Below are 17,388 nucleotides of genomic sequence, written 5' to 3'. Positions count from 1 at the left end.
TGAACTGTGGTGTTGAAGACTCCTGAGAGTCCCTTGGACTGCAAGGAGATCCAACCAGTCAATCTTAAATGAAATAAGACTGATGCTGAAGCTCCAATACTTTGGCCACCTGATGCAAAGAACTCATTGGAAAAGACCCTGATGCTGGGAAAGATTGAAGACAGGAGGAGAAGGGGACGGCAGAGGATGAGATGGTCGGATGGCATTACCGACTCAACGGACATGAGTTTGAGCAAGCTCTGGGAGCTGGTGGTGGACAGAGATGCCTAGACTGCTGCAGTCCATGGGGTCACAAAGAGTCGGACATGACTAAGCGGCTGAACTGACTGGTATTTAATATTTCACCTGCCATCATTTGAGTTTACAAAGGGAAAGTGGTCACTAAAAGAACAGGCGTGGAGAACAACTTTTAGGAAATAGGGGGAGTGACGGTATGACAAAAAGAAGAGGGGGAACTTCAAGCAACCTAACATTTATGTCCCGAATCCATCTCTACTTTTGTCCACCCTGCTTGTGCCCTCAAGACTCACCTTATGGATCACATCCTGAGGCTTCCTCACTCTCTGGACCCCCAGTGAGCTCAGCCAATAGGAGGCAGAGCAGGAGATCAGAGAGAGGAAGAGCAGAGCATCTGGTTCAGTCATCAGCTTCTGAAGGGAGGCTTTGGCAGAACTCTCTGCCCGACCTCTCTCTCTATCTCACTCCCTTTTCTCCCCCCAACTGGCTCTAGTAACTGATTCCTAGTGGTTTGAATGTGTCTCCCCAAAAGTTATGTTCAAGTCCCAAACTCTGATACCTATGAATAAGACTGTATTGGAAATACAGTTTTTGTACATGTAACCAAATTAAGATGAGGTTATGTTGAATTAGATGGGTGAAATCCTATGATTGGTGTCTTTTAAGAGAAAATAAATGAGGAATATAATGGGGAATATAATAGAGAATATAGTCTCTTTAATAAGCGGCATTCAGAAAACTAGACAGTTACATGTAAAGGAATGCTACTAGTCCATTTTTTAATATCATGTGCAAAAATGAATGCTAGATGCATTAAAGACTTAAATGTAAAATTTGAACCCATAAAACTTTTAAAAGGAAACATAGGCAGTATGCTCTGTGACATTTCTCTTAGCAATCTGTTTTCAAAGCTCTCTCCTCTTTCATAAGGGAAACAAAAGCAAAAATAAACAAAAATGACTACATTAAACTAAAAATCTTTTGCACAGCAGAGGAAGCCATCAACAAAAGGAAAAGGCAACTACTGAACGTGAGAGAATATTTGCAAATGATATGTCTGGTAGGGGTTAATATCCAAAATATGTAAAGAACTCATACAACTCAATAGCAAAAAACAAACCATCTGATTTTTTAAAAAGGACAGAGGCCCTCACAGATGGCCAACAGGTACATGAAAAAGATGCTCAACCTCACTAATCATCAGGGAAATGCACATAAAAAACACAGTGAGGCAGCACCTCCTACCCATCAGAAGTCTATTAACAAAAAGACAGCAAATAACAAGTGTTGGCAAGGATTGGAAAAAGGGAAACCCTCATACACTGTTGGTGGGAATGTAAATTGATGCAGTAACTGTGGAAAACAGTATGAAGATTCCTCAAAAAAATGGCAATAGCACTGCAAATGATCTGCATGGCAAAAGACCTGCTTCTTGAGAAACCTGTATGCAGGTCAGGAAGCAACAGTTAAAACTGGACATGGAACAACAGACTGGTTCCAAATAGGGAAAGGAGTAAGTCAAGGCTGTATATTGTCACCCTGTTTATTTAACTTATATGCAGAGCACATCATGAGAAATGCTGGGCTGGAAGAAGCACAAGCTGGAATCAAGATTGCCGGGAGAAATATCAATAACCTCAGATATGCAGATGACATCACCCTTGTAGCAGAAAGTGAAGCAGAACTAAAGAGCCTCTTGATGAAAATGAAAGTGGAGAGTGAAAAAGTTGGCTTAAAGCTCAACATTCAGAAAACTAAGATCGTGGCATCTGGTCCCATCACTTCATGGCAAATAGATGGGAAAACAGTGGAAACAGTGGCTGACTTTATTTTTCTGGGCTCCAAAATTACTGCAGATGATGACTGCAGCCATGAAATTAAAAGATGCTTGTTCCTTGGAAGAAAAGCTATGACCAACATAGACAGAGTATTAAAAAGCAGAGACATCACTTTGCTGACAAAGGTCTGTATAGTCAAAGCTATGGTTTTTCCAGTAGTCGTGTATGGATGTGAGAAAGGGAAAGTGAAAGTTGCTCAGTTGTGTCTGACTCTTTGCAACCCCATGGACTATACCGTCCATGGAATTCTCCAGGCCAGAATACTGGAGTAGTTAGCCTTTCCCTTCTCCAGGGGATTTTCCCAATGAGAGTTGGACCATAAAGAAGTCTGAGCACCAAAGAATTGATGCTTTCAAACTGTGGTGTTGGAGAAGACTCTTGAGAGTCACTTGGACTGCAAGAAGATCCAACCAGTCAATCCTAAAGGAAATCAACCCTGAATATTCATTGGAAGGACTGATGCTGAAGCTGAAGCTCCAATCCTCTGGCCATCTCATTCAAAGAGCCAACTCATTGTAACAGACCCTGATGCTGGGGAAGATTGAGGGCAGGAGAAGAAGGGGGCCACAGAGGAGGAGATGTTTGGATGGCATCACGACTCAATGGACATGAATTTGAGTAAGCTCCAGGAGATGGTAAAGGACAGGGAGGCCTGACATGCTGCAGTCCATGGGGCCGCAAAGAGTCGGACACGACTGAGCAAATGAACAACAACACTACTCTGTAATAACTTTAAATGGAGTATAATCTATAAAAATATTGAATTTTTAGTACAGCTGAAACTAATATTATAAATCAACTATACTTCAATAAAAATAATAAAATAAATTTTAAAAACCCCAATTTTTTTTTCTTAAATGTCATAAAGCAGAAGTTCAAATTTTACTTCAGAAATAACACTCATAAATTCCTCTGTACACCAATATGCTCCCAGGCAGGCACTCACAACACCCTCCAACTCCGACCCAAGGAGACTACAGTAACAAGACATTTGCCCCTAAAGTCAGCTTGCCAGATAAACCCAATCAAATGAATTCCCTGCCATACATAATAGGGCACCAGACACTGAATGGACACAAACTGCAGTAGGAAGAGCAGATACCAGTCAAGGCTGGCAATGGTCCACTGTGGCGAATCACAACCAGCTTGGCAGCCTGTGAGTCTCCAGTAGATAAGGCCAGTCAAGGCCCAAGAGATTGTTGTGGACAGCCAACTAATTTCTGGCTTTCCATTCCATTAAATGGGCCCTCTTATCTAAGCATGGGCCAAGTATTCACTATTTCCATTATTTTAATTTTATAATACTCTTTAATATCTGGCTGCCCAGGCACATGCTCCGGAGAAGGCAATGGCACCTCACTCCAGTACTCTTGCCTGGAAAATCCCATGGACGGAGGAGCCTGGTAGGCTGCAGTCCATGGGGTCTCTAAGAGTTGGACAAGACTTATTGACTTCACTTTCACTTTTCACTTTCCTGCATTGGAGAAGGAAATGGCAACCTGCTCGGTGTTCTTGCCTAGAGAATCCCAGGGACCGGGGAGCCTGGTGGGCTGCCGTCTATGGGGCCGCACAGAGTCAGACACGACTGAAGTGACTTAGCAGCAGCAGAAGCAGGCACATGCTCATTATTCTTTCTGAGATTTCCTAAGCTGTTCTTACCTATATTTTTTATTCTTGCAGAAGCACTTTAGGATCATGTTGTCAGCTTTAATTTCCCTTGGGTTTTGACTAGACAGATTTGCACTAAAAATCTATAAACTTATATGGAATCATCCAAGTCAAGAACCTGGTACATCTCTCCATTTATTCGGGCTTTCTTTTATATATCTCAATAAAATTTAATAGTTCTTTTTCTACAAGTCCTGCACAGTTCCTGGTGGGTTTATTCCTAAGTCATCTATATGTTTGTCATTGTAAATGTGATAATTTTCTAGAATGTCTTCCTTTAACATGACTATGCAGTAACACATGCATAAAACACCCAATGTCACAGAAGGGTAAAATCAAACTCTCTCATCACTCATCCTGCCAACCCTGACTCCTCCCATCAGCAGAAATATCGGTGAAGAGTCAAGATGAGTTTCCATGCTCTCTGGATTCTGTTGAGTTTGGGGGTTTTTTTATGTTTTAAATAAACAAGATTATACTACATACTTTCCCTATGACTTTTCCTGCAGCAACATGTCTTAGAAGAGTTTCCATGCCAGTAGCTATAGCTATATGTATCCAGAACTACAAATTATGACGTTATCTGTATGTGACAGTGTAATCAACAAACGTCCCCTCTAATGGACCTCTAAGTCACTTCCGGTTTTTCACAATGAAAATACTGCTTTGCCAAACATTCTTGTGTGTATATTTATGTGCATATATGCCAGTGTTTTTGTAGGAGAAATTTCTGAAGATAACATTTCTGGAGCCACAGTAATAAGCGCATTTTGAAAAATTGAAAGCTACTATCAAATTGTGCTGAAAAAAGGATTTACTACTTTGTACCAACATCAAGAAAAGATTCATTTCCCCGTACTCTTTATACTTTACATTCTCACTGTTAGTTTTTGGCAATCTGTCAAAGTATTGTTAAATAATTATCTCTTAAATTTATATTTCCCTGAGGCTCTGAGAAACACTTTTATATTTGCATTGGCTATATCAATATCTTCTTCTATAACATGTCCTATCACAACACTTCATTGATAAGCCATGAATTTTCTCCTTAATCCCATGAATCTGCTGTAGGAGCTCTATTTTTGTTATGAATATGCATCTCTTATATTACATATGCATTTTCCTTTTAATTTTGTGGTACTCTTATTAAATAAAAGTTTTGTATTTTTACACGGTTAAATGTGAGATTTACAAAACATGTACTTCATTAACATGTTAAATAACAAAATCTAGAGGTGGCTGTAGTAACTATTGTTACTTCAGAGTAGTTACAACCATAGATAATATTTCAAGATATCTGCAAAAACTATCATGTGCTATGAAAATAGCTAAATCTGTTGGTGAAAAAGTCCATATTCTGCTAATTTTCCTGTGGTGTGCCACTTCATAATGGAAATAAACAGTAAATTTCAGATGGAGTTAATTGAAAAATAAAGACATAATTGTTTCCCATCCAAGTTGGCAAATTCCTTGGTCTAAGATAATCCCTTTATTGAATTGTTTCCTAACTACTTTCCTGCAAAGTTAACTATTTCTTCCTTTGTGATCCCACAGCTGTCTACACTTGCACTTACAGAGTGTTCATGCCAAGGGCTTCACTTTCCTTATCTCATTTCCTCCCAAAGACAGTCAGCTGCTAGAGGAAAGGACTATCATTAAAAAAAAAAGAGAGAGAGAGAATGCTCCATTCAAAATCTTGACTATAACAAGCCAGCGTGACTCACAGGCTGGAAACTCAGTGTAAGACTGACAGCAAACAAACAAAATTATACCTGGAAAATATGTAATTGGAATTTGTTTTCAAAATCTATGTATATTATCATATCTGTGGTCCTCATTTTACCTTGGCGCTAAGCTTCCATCTCCAAAGACTAAGTCAGTGTTTCTCGTTTTTCTCAGTGTTTTTTGTTAAGTTTTGTGTCTCTAAGGAGCTTTTTTTTTTTTTTTTTTTTGCATTTGTCCTAATTTCTCGCTTCATGAAATTTACAGATATTCTATATCTCTATTTATGTATAGTGATCCTTTGGAGAGCCAAAAAATTGTCATTTTTGTTTACTCCCCACAAACAAATTCTTGCCAGAGGCAAAACCCATTATCACCCTGCTAAAGATGTATAGACTGGATGAAACTCCATGAATGATTAAACATATTTGTATTCTCAGACACAGAAATCACAAAACATTCTGTTAGTTGCCCAGAAACAATTAGGTCTTATCCTCCTTATCCTACAGGCCAAGAAGTTATAAAACCAAAGAACACAGTATAAAAAAAATAATAGAGACATTTAAAAAAATCAAAGTTGAACTCTGTTCTTGCCGCATAATACACTTTCTCTCTTCCACCAAATAATGTCTTTCACATGTTTATTACTCCATATGTCATTAAGAAAAAAGCATGGGATGCCTGGAGTTATAATGGGCAAAAGGCACACACATACATACCACCACTTTGAGAGTTACTGTGAAGTCTCTTTGAACTTTTCCAGCATTTTAGAAAAATGACTCACTCTTGCTGGCAAGGGCAAAAATAAAGAGGCACCACAGCACTGACAGTCCTTTGATATTAGGGTGCTTTTAAAAGAAAAGATGCTAAGTCTTTGTTGGAATCATGTACTAAAATAGAATGGAAAACCTCAGTGACTTAAAAGCTGAATGGAAATTGGTTTGATCATATTTTAAAACTTTAGCCAAGATTTCTTCAATATGATCACATGGCATATTCAAAAGATTTCTGCATTAAAAGTAGTCACCTTCTGAGACCCCAAAAGATAAGACTCTGAATCAGTTGTCTTAGAAGCAGAGATTATAATAGTTCATGAACTGATTAAACACCATGAACATTTTGATACGTATAAAGTTCATTTTTAAAACCACACAAAGTATAAAATGTATTTCATAACATAAAATAAAACTAAGCTGAAAAATGGTAAAGCTCTCTGTATTTGCTGGCAAACAGCATGATGTGCATAAAAGATTTCAGAAAAGTTCTTTCTTTTATTTTTAAACTCCTTTCACCCTTTCTCCAAATTAAAAAAAAGAAACTGTGAATAAATTTATCAGAGTTAACATAAGTTTATTTGCTTGCAAATATTTTGTTTGTACTGAAAGAATTATGTCACTCTTTATTAGACCATCATGTTTTGCTTTCAATTTGAGGGTCTCATTGTTTGTTTACAAAGCATCTTATTTTATAAAAAATAGTTCTTTTATTTATTAGAAAACATAAATACCCATTTATGGACAACAAAATTCTTGAGGTTTTAAGGGCTGGGGAGAGGAAAGGATGTAAATAATGGCCACAGCGGGTTGCATCTGGGTGACAGTCTCATGAGCTGTACTATTGGGAGTAACAGTCTTGCTCCTCATTCTCTACACTTGCTGATCAATAGCCATTGGACTAATGAATGAGCAAATTTTACGGACTGCTAATCCAGACAGGTGAAGCCCTTTCCTCTCTATCAAATACAGCATATTTACTCAACACTCCAGACATTTTATATTCTCTTCATCTGGGTGATCTCTCAGCCTTATTATTGTGAGTAACAGGATTGGCAGGGGAGGGCAGGCTCACAGAAGTCTGGCTCAGACCCCTATTTACCCTCCCCCATCATGGCACCCTGCCACAGAGCATAAATGGTGGGTCCTGTGGAGGAAGCTGGAATTATCTGATCATCGGCCTTCTCTAAGTGAACGGATCTCACCAGTATGCCTCCATCCTGCTGACCTCAGTCCCCAGAAGAAGGCACAGTCTCAGCTCCTGCACTCTCTAACCCCACATGGCTCTGAGCACCCCTGACTCAGACACACCCTTTCTGGATCTCCTCAAACCTTCTACCACTTGAAGAGCCCATGTCTGTCATCAGGAAAATCCTTTGTGCTCTCATCCTCTTCTCTGAATGTTCCCTTCACCCTGGTGAACACACAATCACACCAGGACATGCACAGCTTACCTGGACACCCTTCTGAGTGACAGCTGACTTTCTCTGACACTCTTTGGGCCTGCAGGCTGGCAGTGAGGCACATGTGCTCTCTGCTACTCCCAGGCTGTGTGCCCTTCCTCCATCTTAAAAACCCAGCTCCCCTTGAGGCACATGTTTCCAGATACACAAGCTTATTATAGTTATCCACTATATCCAGTAATATGCAGGAGACTCGGGTTCAGTCCCTGGGTTGGGAAGATTCCCTGGAGAAGGGAATGGCAACCCACTCCGGTACTCTTGCCTGGAGAATTTCATGGAAAGAGGAGCCTGTGGGAATTTCAAAGAGTCAGACACAACTGAGCGACTTTCACTAGCATGAGCATAATCCAGTTGGGCTTTCCTGGTAGCTCAGCTGGTAAAGAATCTGCCTGCAATGTAGGAGACCTGGGTTCACCCCCTGGATTGGTAAGATCCCCTAGAAGAGGGTATGGCCACCCACTTCTTGCCTGGAGAATCCCCATGGACTACAGTCCATACGGTCTCAAAGACTGAGCAACTAAGCACAGCACAGCAGAGCATATCCAGTAATACTCCCCTTTATTCCTAGAACATTTTTGCTATGGTTCTGTCTTCCTCTTGGTCACTAGTCTGATTGAGTTTAGAAATTTTACTTAAATGACTCACCTAAAACTCTGAGGAGGGTCCATGCTCATGTCTGAAGATCCTGTCTTCTCGTGTTCCTCCATCTTCACACCCCACCACCCCTATTCATCCTGACCTGTGACTGCCAACCCACTCAAGTCGCCCCACTGCAACCACCCCCAACAGCCATCACTTCCTCCCTGCACCCTCACTGCTCTCCTTCCAGCATTTAGATTCCACAGCCCACTGCCAAAGACGCCCCGTAGCCAAGCTCTTAGTTCCATCGCTCCAAAGTTGATTAAATCCAACCCCACGTACTACAGATGTCCCTACACAACAAAATGGCTAAATATAATCACAATTATCCTGGCTCTTTTCCCTTAAAACATATCATCACCACTTTAGTGGCCATTGAAGCTGCCTGGCATACAACATCTCTCTGCTATATGGACATTTCGATTTGAGGAGACCCACTGGAGATCTACAATCTTCCCTTGTAGCTCAAATGGTAAAGAATCTGTCTGCAATGCAGGAGACCCCAGTTTGATTCCTAGGTAGGGAAGATCCACTGGAGAAGAGATAGGCTATGCACTCCTATATTCCTGGGCTTCCCTGGAGGTTCAGTTGGTAAAGAATCTGCTTGCAATGCAGGAGATCTGGGTTTAATCCCTGGATTGGGAAGATCCCCTGGATGACGGCATGAAACCCAATCCAGTATTTTTGCCTGGAGAATCCCCATGGACAGAGGAGCCAGGCTGCAGTCCATGGGGTCACAAAGAGTCGCAGACAACTGAGTGACTAAGTATAGCATAGCACATTGGAGATCTCTGTTTAAATGACTTCATCCTCTCCCTCACCAGCACCTTGCTAATGGCCTTCATTCTCACTTCCCTTATTTATCTGAGAAAATAAAACATAATCAGAAGGGAACCCAAACCCCCAACACCTCTGCACGGGTGACCACACATCTACACCTTTCCTGCTAAGTTCTGGATCCCAACCTCCCCCCACGCTACTCCAGGACTCTGCTCCTGCAATTACGCCACTCAGTAGGCATCACTGATGGCCCCTTTTCATTCCTTCAGCATGCAAACATGCTGTGAGTTCCCAATCAATCAATCAGTAACGATCTCCAGTGAAACTACATTCTCCTGCATCACCCCACATTTCTGGGACACAGCAAAAATTCCCAGAGGAGTTGTATGCATATAGTCACCTCTTCTCTTTATATTCTCCTCCATTACAACTGCTTGTCAAGATCACCAATGAGTTGTTCACTGCTTGTGATCAATTCTTAGCCTTCATTTTTATCCAGCTCCCATTGACAATAGGTATCATTCCATCCTTCTTGAAATGTCATTCTTCTTGCTTTCAGGGCATAGCACTGTCTTAGTTTTTCTCCTTTCTAGCTAGCTGCTCCTCCTCAGTCTCCTTTCTGACTTCTTCTCCTCTGGATGGACTGTCCCAGAGCTCACAGACCTCTCCTCTATCACATTCAATATACTGATCATGTGTCTAGTCTTAAATACCATCTGTTTTGTGATGACCCTCAAATTCACATCTCCAGCACCAATCTCCTTCCTGAATCTCAGAATCACACTCCAAGCGCCTCACTGTCATCTCACTCTGATATTCTGTAGGTATCTCACACTTAACATGACCCTAGATCAACTCCTGATTATTCTCCCAAACTTATTTCTCCCAGGTTCCATAATTTAGCACCCACACCTTGATTCACCCAATTACTCAGGCCAAATAGAGTAGGAAATGGCAACCCACTCCAGTATTCTTGCCTGGAAAATTTCATGGACAGAGGAGTCTGGAAAACTACAGTCCATGGGATAGCAAAGAGTTGGACATGACTGGTCAACTGAGCACGCATGCACACACTCAAGCCAAAATCCTTGGAAAGGGTTTGTCTGGCACTACCCACATCCAATCTGTCAGCAAATCTTGTCTCCTTGCCTACAGTCAGCATCGTTTCCGAGTCTGAGTTCTCTCTACCTCCACCTGCACTAAGAGTGTGGGCTGAGCCTCCAGCATCTCTCACCGCATCTCTGTGTTAGTAACAGCCTCCTAAGAGCTCTCCATGCTGGAGTTCTTGCCCTATCACCAACCCCAACACCACCAGACAGACACCCCTCCACACGGTGCCAGGGGATCCTTTTAAAAGATATAGACGATCATATTATTTACTGGTCTCAAAAGCCTCCATTCATACTCATTCACACTCAGGGTAGAATGTAAACTCCTTGCTGTGGTCTACGAAGCTGTGCCTCAGCTAGCCCTTGGTAGCCTCTCCAGACTCAACCCCACTTACTGGTCAATCCTCCTCCAGCTCCTGGTTCTACCACAGGCACAGCAAGCGGGCTCCTACCTCAGGGTGTCTGCACTTGCTGTCTCTTCTGGCTGGATGACTGGTCCCACAGGATAGCCGAGGCACCCGACTCCTTACTTCACTCAGGTCTCTGACCAATGTCACCTCCTCCAAGAGGCCTCCCCTGCCCGCCTCATCTGATAGCACAATACCTGTCACTCACCTTGTCCTAACTACTCAAGCATTTGTCAACATGTGTCACCTCTTATTTGCTCCCTTAGTATCTTTCTCACCCAGTAGAATGGCTCCCTGTAGGAAGGGACTTCAGCCCACTGTTTTCTCATCTGGAAGCTAGAGGTGCTTCAGTAAATAAATCTTTGCCAAATGAATGTGAGAATCTCTTTTGTCTTCTTGCTCTGAGAAAATCTACCCCATGTAAATTTTCATAATTTCTTCAGGGGATTTGGGGTAGAAGGTAATGTTCCACCTTACTTTCACAAGGAAGAAAGGAAAACTTTTTTTTAAATACATATAATTCATTTTTCATGTTCCTCCCTGGACACCCTAGGACAGCCTCCAATAGCTGATTGCTGCAAGTAAACCTCCTCAGGCAGAGGTCACTGCCCTCAGTCTGAACTTGCCCATGTCCCACAAGCAAGAGAAAAAAAACCAACTGTAGAATTTTCAATGAAAAAAAAAAAATTTACCTGCCTGAAGAAAGACTAAACATCTCACACGGTAAAAGTCAGGAAAAGATATTCATTATTAAATTCATGGTGGATGTAAATATTTCTTAAATAACTCTAACAATCTCATCTCCATTTTCCTGTCACAATCTTCTCCAATCATCAGTCTGACTCCCCTGTATCAGATATGTGGTACCAGCTCTTAATAAATCACCAAGATTTCTCAGGAAATAGAAACGGTCTAAAAGTCTAATCCATAATAACTTCCATGAAAAATTCAAAAGTTAAAGAGGTTATCTTTAAAGCTTTCATCATGGCTCTGAAATTGAAATATTTTATCAGGGCCAATACATCCCTGGGAAACAAACATAGAGTAACACACTCCAATTCACACCAAAAGTTAAATACACACAACAGTTACCACAGACCATGTGCAAGAGAATCCCTTGCTTTACAAAGAGTGAAGGTCAGTGCCAGATCTGTTTCTGGAATTTCCACTTACAGAAGACAGTCACTTACACAAGGAGCTATTAATCCTCAGGACAACCCTGGAAATAGGCCCTGTCATCACCTCCGCTTCACACATGAGGAAACTGGGTCAGAGAGAGGCCAAGGAGCCCTCCTAAAGCACAGGGCCGACTGAAGCACAGGGACAGGGTAGGGCCTGAGCCCAGGCACCCCGGCCCAGAGAACGCAACTCCACCCAGCCACCCCGCAGGTGCTTACGGCCCACACCGCCGCTTCTCAAAGACACTGGGAAATGACCGGTTAACAAAGAGAAGTCAAATAAACTGGTTATATTTTCTCTTTGACCACTTCACATATAATTTCCTATCAACTATTCCAAATTAGAGGATTAACTTTTTCTCTCATCCAAAACGTTTTGGCCGCGGTGGTGGATATACACGCCTCCACACGTGACACGCCTGACAAAGTCCTACTGGACTAGATACACACACAACAAACGTGAGGACAGCAACAGAAATCTACAGAAACATATCATCTCAATGTCGACATCCTGGTTATGATATTATATTCCAGGTTTGCAAAAGGTTACCATTGAGGGAAACTGAGTAAATGTCACACAAATCTCTCTGTATTATTCCTCATGATGGCGTGTAAAGCAACGATAATGTCAATAAAAATTTCAGACACAGGGACTCCCTGGCAGTCCAGTGGTTAAGACTTTGCGCTTCCAATGCAGAGGGCACAGGTTCAATCCCTGATCAGGGAACTAAGATCCCACATTTTGGCTGCAAAGTGCAGCCAAAAAAAAAAAGAAATTCAGATACAAATTATTAAACCTATGTATCTTGAGAGGGGTTCGCTGCTTGGAAATCTACTTTGGAACAGATCTGGATTTTCCCTGCTGAATTTCAAACTACTTTTTGTTCCTAACAAGACGCAGCTTTAGGAAACTCCTGCTAACTTACCTCCCACTCCCAGTCTTTCCCCCTCCCTCCCAGGGACCCCTTACATAAAACATCTTGGTGGCTTTTATAACAAGGTCAAAGAACTTACCAGGGCCCAGCTCTCTCTCTCTCCAGCCCCAGAGGCCTGTTCCTTCCAGCTCCACCAGGCTCTCCAGCTTTTCTGCCTAATACTTTCCTGCTCACTCTTCAAATTTCAGTTCCATAAACAATACTTTCTTGGGCAAGGCCTGCCTCTCCTCCTCAGTGCTCCTCCTCAGATCCTCAGGCAATGGCATAGACTATTCTCTGTAGGGTTCACTGAAATGTAAATTTAACATCCACCTATGTAACTGGCTGGTCAGTACTCACCTACTCACCGGACCTAAACTCCACGGAGAAGGAGCCATGTTTACATTTCCTCAACACGGCACCCGCGCGTGAGACACTTCCACTGATACAAGACTTTTAGTGAAATACCATCAAAAATTAAAAGTAGTTTTTAAAAATGGTAACTTTTGCCTTTCTATCTCCTCCTATCTCTGTACACCCTGATTGGGGAAGGGGGTGGGATTCTGCAAATAATATGTATGATGTAATTTGTCATTGAAACATCTAAGAAACGGAAAAGAATTCATTAATATCACTATTTAAGTGTCTATTCATATTTTTTTAAATTTTATTTAATTTAATTTTACAATATTGTATTGGTTTTGCCATATATCAAAATGAATCCACCACAGGTATACACGTGTTCCCCATCCTGAACCCTCGTCCCTCCTCCCTCCCCATACCATCCCTCTGGGTCATCCCAGTGCACCAGCCCCAAGCATCCAGTATCGTGCATCGAACCTGGACTGGCGACTTGTTTCATATATGATATTGTACATATTTCAATGCCATTCTCCCAAATCGTTCCACCCTCTCCCTCTCCCACAGAGTCCAAAAGACTGTTCTATACATCAGTGTCTCTTTTGCTGTCTCGTATACAGGGTTATTGTTACCATCTTTCTAAATTCCATATATATGCGTTAGTATACTGTATTGGTGTTTTTCTTTCTGGCTTACTTCACTCTGTATAATAGGCTCCAGTTTCATCCACCTCATTAGAACTGATTCAAATGTATTCTTTTTAATGGCTGAGTAATACTCCATTGTGTATATGTACCACAATGGAATTACCTTTTTTCTAAATTTATCTTGGTTTTTTCCATATCTCCATTTCATAGGTAATAAAGAGGTTAAAAAAATACAAAAATAAAATCATTTTAAAAATTAATTTTCTCTCTGTGCTCTGTGCTTAGTCACTCAGTCATGTCCGAAGTCCCTGTGACCCCATGGACTTCCTGCCAGGCTCTTCTTTCCATGGGATTCACCAGGCAAGAATACTGGAGTGGTTGCCATGCCCTCCTCTAGGGGATCTTCCCAACCCAGGGATCTTACCCAGGTCTCCGGCACTGCAGGAAGATTCTTTAATTCTAATAAATTAGCTTTATTTCTTCTCAAACCTTTGATCCACAAGTAAAAAGATGAAAATGTATATAAATGAGGCTTTTTTTTTATTATTGTTAAAATAAATAATAAATGGAATTTCCAGGCTTGTTATTAAACAAAAGCCAATGATGATTGATTATTCTCCTTACAGCAATGTATTTGTTTTTGCTTTTGTGATTGTCACTGTTACATTTGTATTAGCCTCTTCATAGCATCTGTGACTATACAAAAACCACTACCATGCGTATTAAAAAGCAGAACATTACTTTGCCAACAAAGGTCTGTCTAGTCAAAGCTATGGTTTTTCCAGTAGTCATGTATGGATGTGAGAGTTGGACTATAAAGAAAGTTGAGTGCTGAAGAACTGATGCTTTTGAACTGTGGTGTTGAAGACTACTCTTGAGAGTCCCTTGGACTGCAAGATCAAACCAGTCAATCGTAAAGGAAACCAGTCCTGAATATTCATTGGAAGGACTGATGCTGAAGCTGAAGCTTTAATACTTTGTTTGGTCACCTGATGCAAAGAACTGACTCACTGGAAAATATCCTGATGTTGGAAAAGACTGAAGGCAGGAGGAGAAGGGGATACTAGAGGATGAGATGGTGGGATGGCATCACCGACTCGATGGACATGAGTTTGAGCAAGCTCCGGGAGTTGGTGATGGACAGGGAAGCCTGGCGTACTGCAGTCCATGGGGTCGCAAAGAGTCAGACACGACTGAGAGACTGAACTGAACTGACCCCTCCTACTGCTAGAAAAAGGTTAGGGGAGGCTTCCCTGGTAGCTCAGCTGATAAAGAATCCACCTGCAATGCAGGAGACCCTCGTTTGATTCCTGAGTTTGGAAGACCCCCCAGAGAAGGGATAAGCTACCCACTCTAGTATTCTTGGGCTTCCCTGGTAGCTAAGTCAGTAAAGAATCTGCCTGCAATGTGGAAGACCTGGGTTCAATCTCTGGGTTAGGAAGATCCCCTGGAGGAGGGCATGACCACCCACTCCAGTATCCTTGCCTGGAGAATCCCCATGGACAGAGAAGCCTGGCGGGCTACAGTCCATGGAGATGCAGAGTGGGGCACGAGTGAGCAACTAAGCACAGCACTACCAAAAGAGAGTCACAATGTCTAGCAGACGCATTCGGATGTTGGAGGCAGCATATTCCTCACTTGGCTGTGCTACTCCATTCGCCAAATGATTCAAAGAGATGCCAGTTTTGAGTGGGACCCAGACTAGAGAGGCCTCTGCAATAGGTTTAGGCTGCTGCGCGAGCTGGCCTCTCTTGGGTCTCATGACCCCGCAGATCCAGGGGTCCTAAAGTGTAAGAAGCAAAGCCAGAGGCTGGAGCCTTCAGAAGGGCCCTGCAGGGGACTCACAACACAGACGCTCAGGATTTGGGAGCAAAGTCCTGCTGCCATCTGCAGATAATTACTCTCCTTTAGAGAAACAGCTCTTGGCTGCTGCTGGGCCACAACAGACACTAGACACTTAACCACGAGCCACCAAGTTCCCACATGACTTGAGCCATCCATCATGAACTGGGGTGCTGTCTGACCCTCCACACAGTGAAGCACGGCATACACAGCAGTGATATATATAGGGTCAAATCAGCCCCACATGCCCACGGTCCCCACTCCACCCCACCCCACTCCTGATTCATTACCTCCTCTTTCCTAGCCCACACCTCTGACCTCACAGGCTATTCCATTCAACCCTCTGTCTAAGAGAGAGCCAGGCTATTTTGATAGTCCTGCATGATATGCAGGCACTACCCAAGAGTGGAGGGCTGCATCCCTCCAGCCCCTTTCTGGGACATCTAAGTGGTGAAGGGAAATCCTTCCAATGGACAGAATTGCAAGTACTACCTCTTGTTCATTTTGCTTGAAAGGACAAATGGCCAGAGATATGAGTTTATACTGCTTCATGGGCTATAACCAATGGCTTGGCTGGATGGTGAGGAACTTGGAAGGATATGATGAGAAAACTGGTGAGGAGGAGGGAAGAAGTATGTCTCTGAAAACTTAAAGATATCTGTGTCCACCCAAATGCTCATGAAAGGGTTATCTCAGCAGCTGCTGCTGCTGCTGCTAAGTCACTTCAGTCGTGTCCGACTCTGTGCAACCCCATAGACGTCAGCCAACCAGGCTCCCCCGTCCCTGGGATTCTCCAGGAAAGAACACTGGAGTGGGTTGCCATTTCCTTCTCCAATGCATGAAAGTGAAGTCGCTCAGTCATGTCTGACTCTTCGCGACCCCATGGACTGTAGCCTACCAGGCTCCTCCATCCATGGCATTTTCCAGGCAATAGTACTGGAGAGGATTGCCATTTCCTTCTCCAGGGGATCTTCCCGACCCAGGGATTGAACCTGGGTCTCCCACATTGTAGACAGACGCTTAACCATCTGAGCCACCAGGGAAGTCCCTTCTCAGCAGAGGAGGGCTTTAATACTCAAGAAGACAGGATAACCTGTTGTGTAGATACCAATCATCCTCTTTCCCCTGCCATTGCCCAAAGGGCTCAAGAACAATGTGACCACAGTACTGATCCAGTGATAGAGTACTTGTGAGACACACACACAACACAATACAAAGGCTATCAGGCCAGCTGTCATTGCGGCTTTTCTGCTCATGTTTATATATATCACTTATTATACAGTTTGATACTATAATTCAGCATTATCACTACACAGAAGAGAAAGAACACAAATATCTGTTGTTTACATATTTAATAGAAAGAAGAACCAAACTTTTAACAAATATTAACTTGTCAAGAAATTAAACAAGCTCTACTAAAAAAGCTCAAAGAGTCTGAAGCTGGGTTTCATTCCACATATCTCAAAAGGGAAAAATCTAAATTCATCCAAATAATCCTGAATCACTTCTTAAACTAAACAAGATCTATGTAGATGCTGTGTGTGCCAGGAAAAACTGTTATGAGAAAAAGAAGCAGTATTTTTTTACTTATTACAATATGAGTATGACAAATCCAGGCAGCTGGAGGTCCTTTTATTTGCTGATCACAGAAGCATCATGCTCAGCATAATAGTTTTACAATCACCCAAAGGACATGGGTAAGCACTCCCACTTCACGCAGCATGGAAAACCAGGTATTCTAAAAAGCTCCTAGGCAATAGTTCAGACAGACACTGGGCTGACCACAACAAGTATGATGATTGCTTATCTCA

This window comes from Bos taurus, chromosome 17 (genome assembly GCF_002263795.3).
Source record: "Bos taurus isolate L1 Dominette 01449 registration number 42190680 breed Hereford chromosome 17, ARS-UCD2.0, whole genome shotgun sequence".
Classification (NCBI taxonomy): Eukaryota; Metazoa; Chordata; class Mammalia; order Artiodactyla; family Bovidae; genus Bos; species Bos taurus.
The sequence above is the reverse complement of the archived record's forward strand: the minus strand, read 5'-3'. Positions refer to the sequence as shown.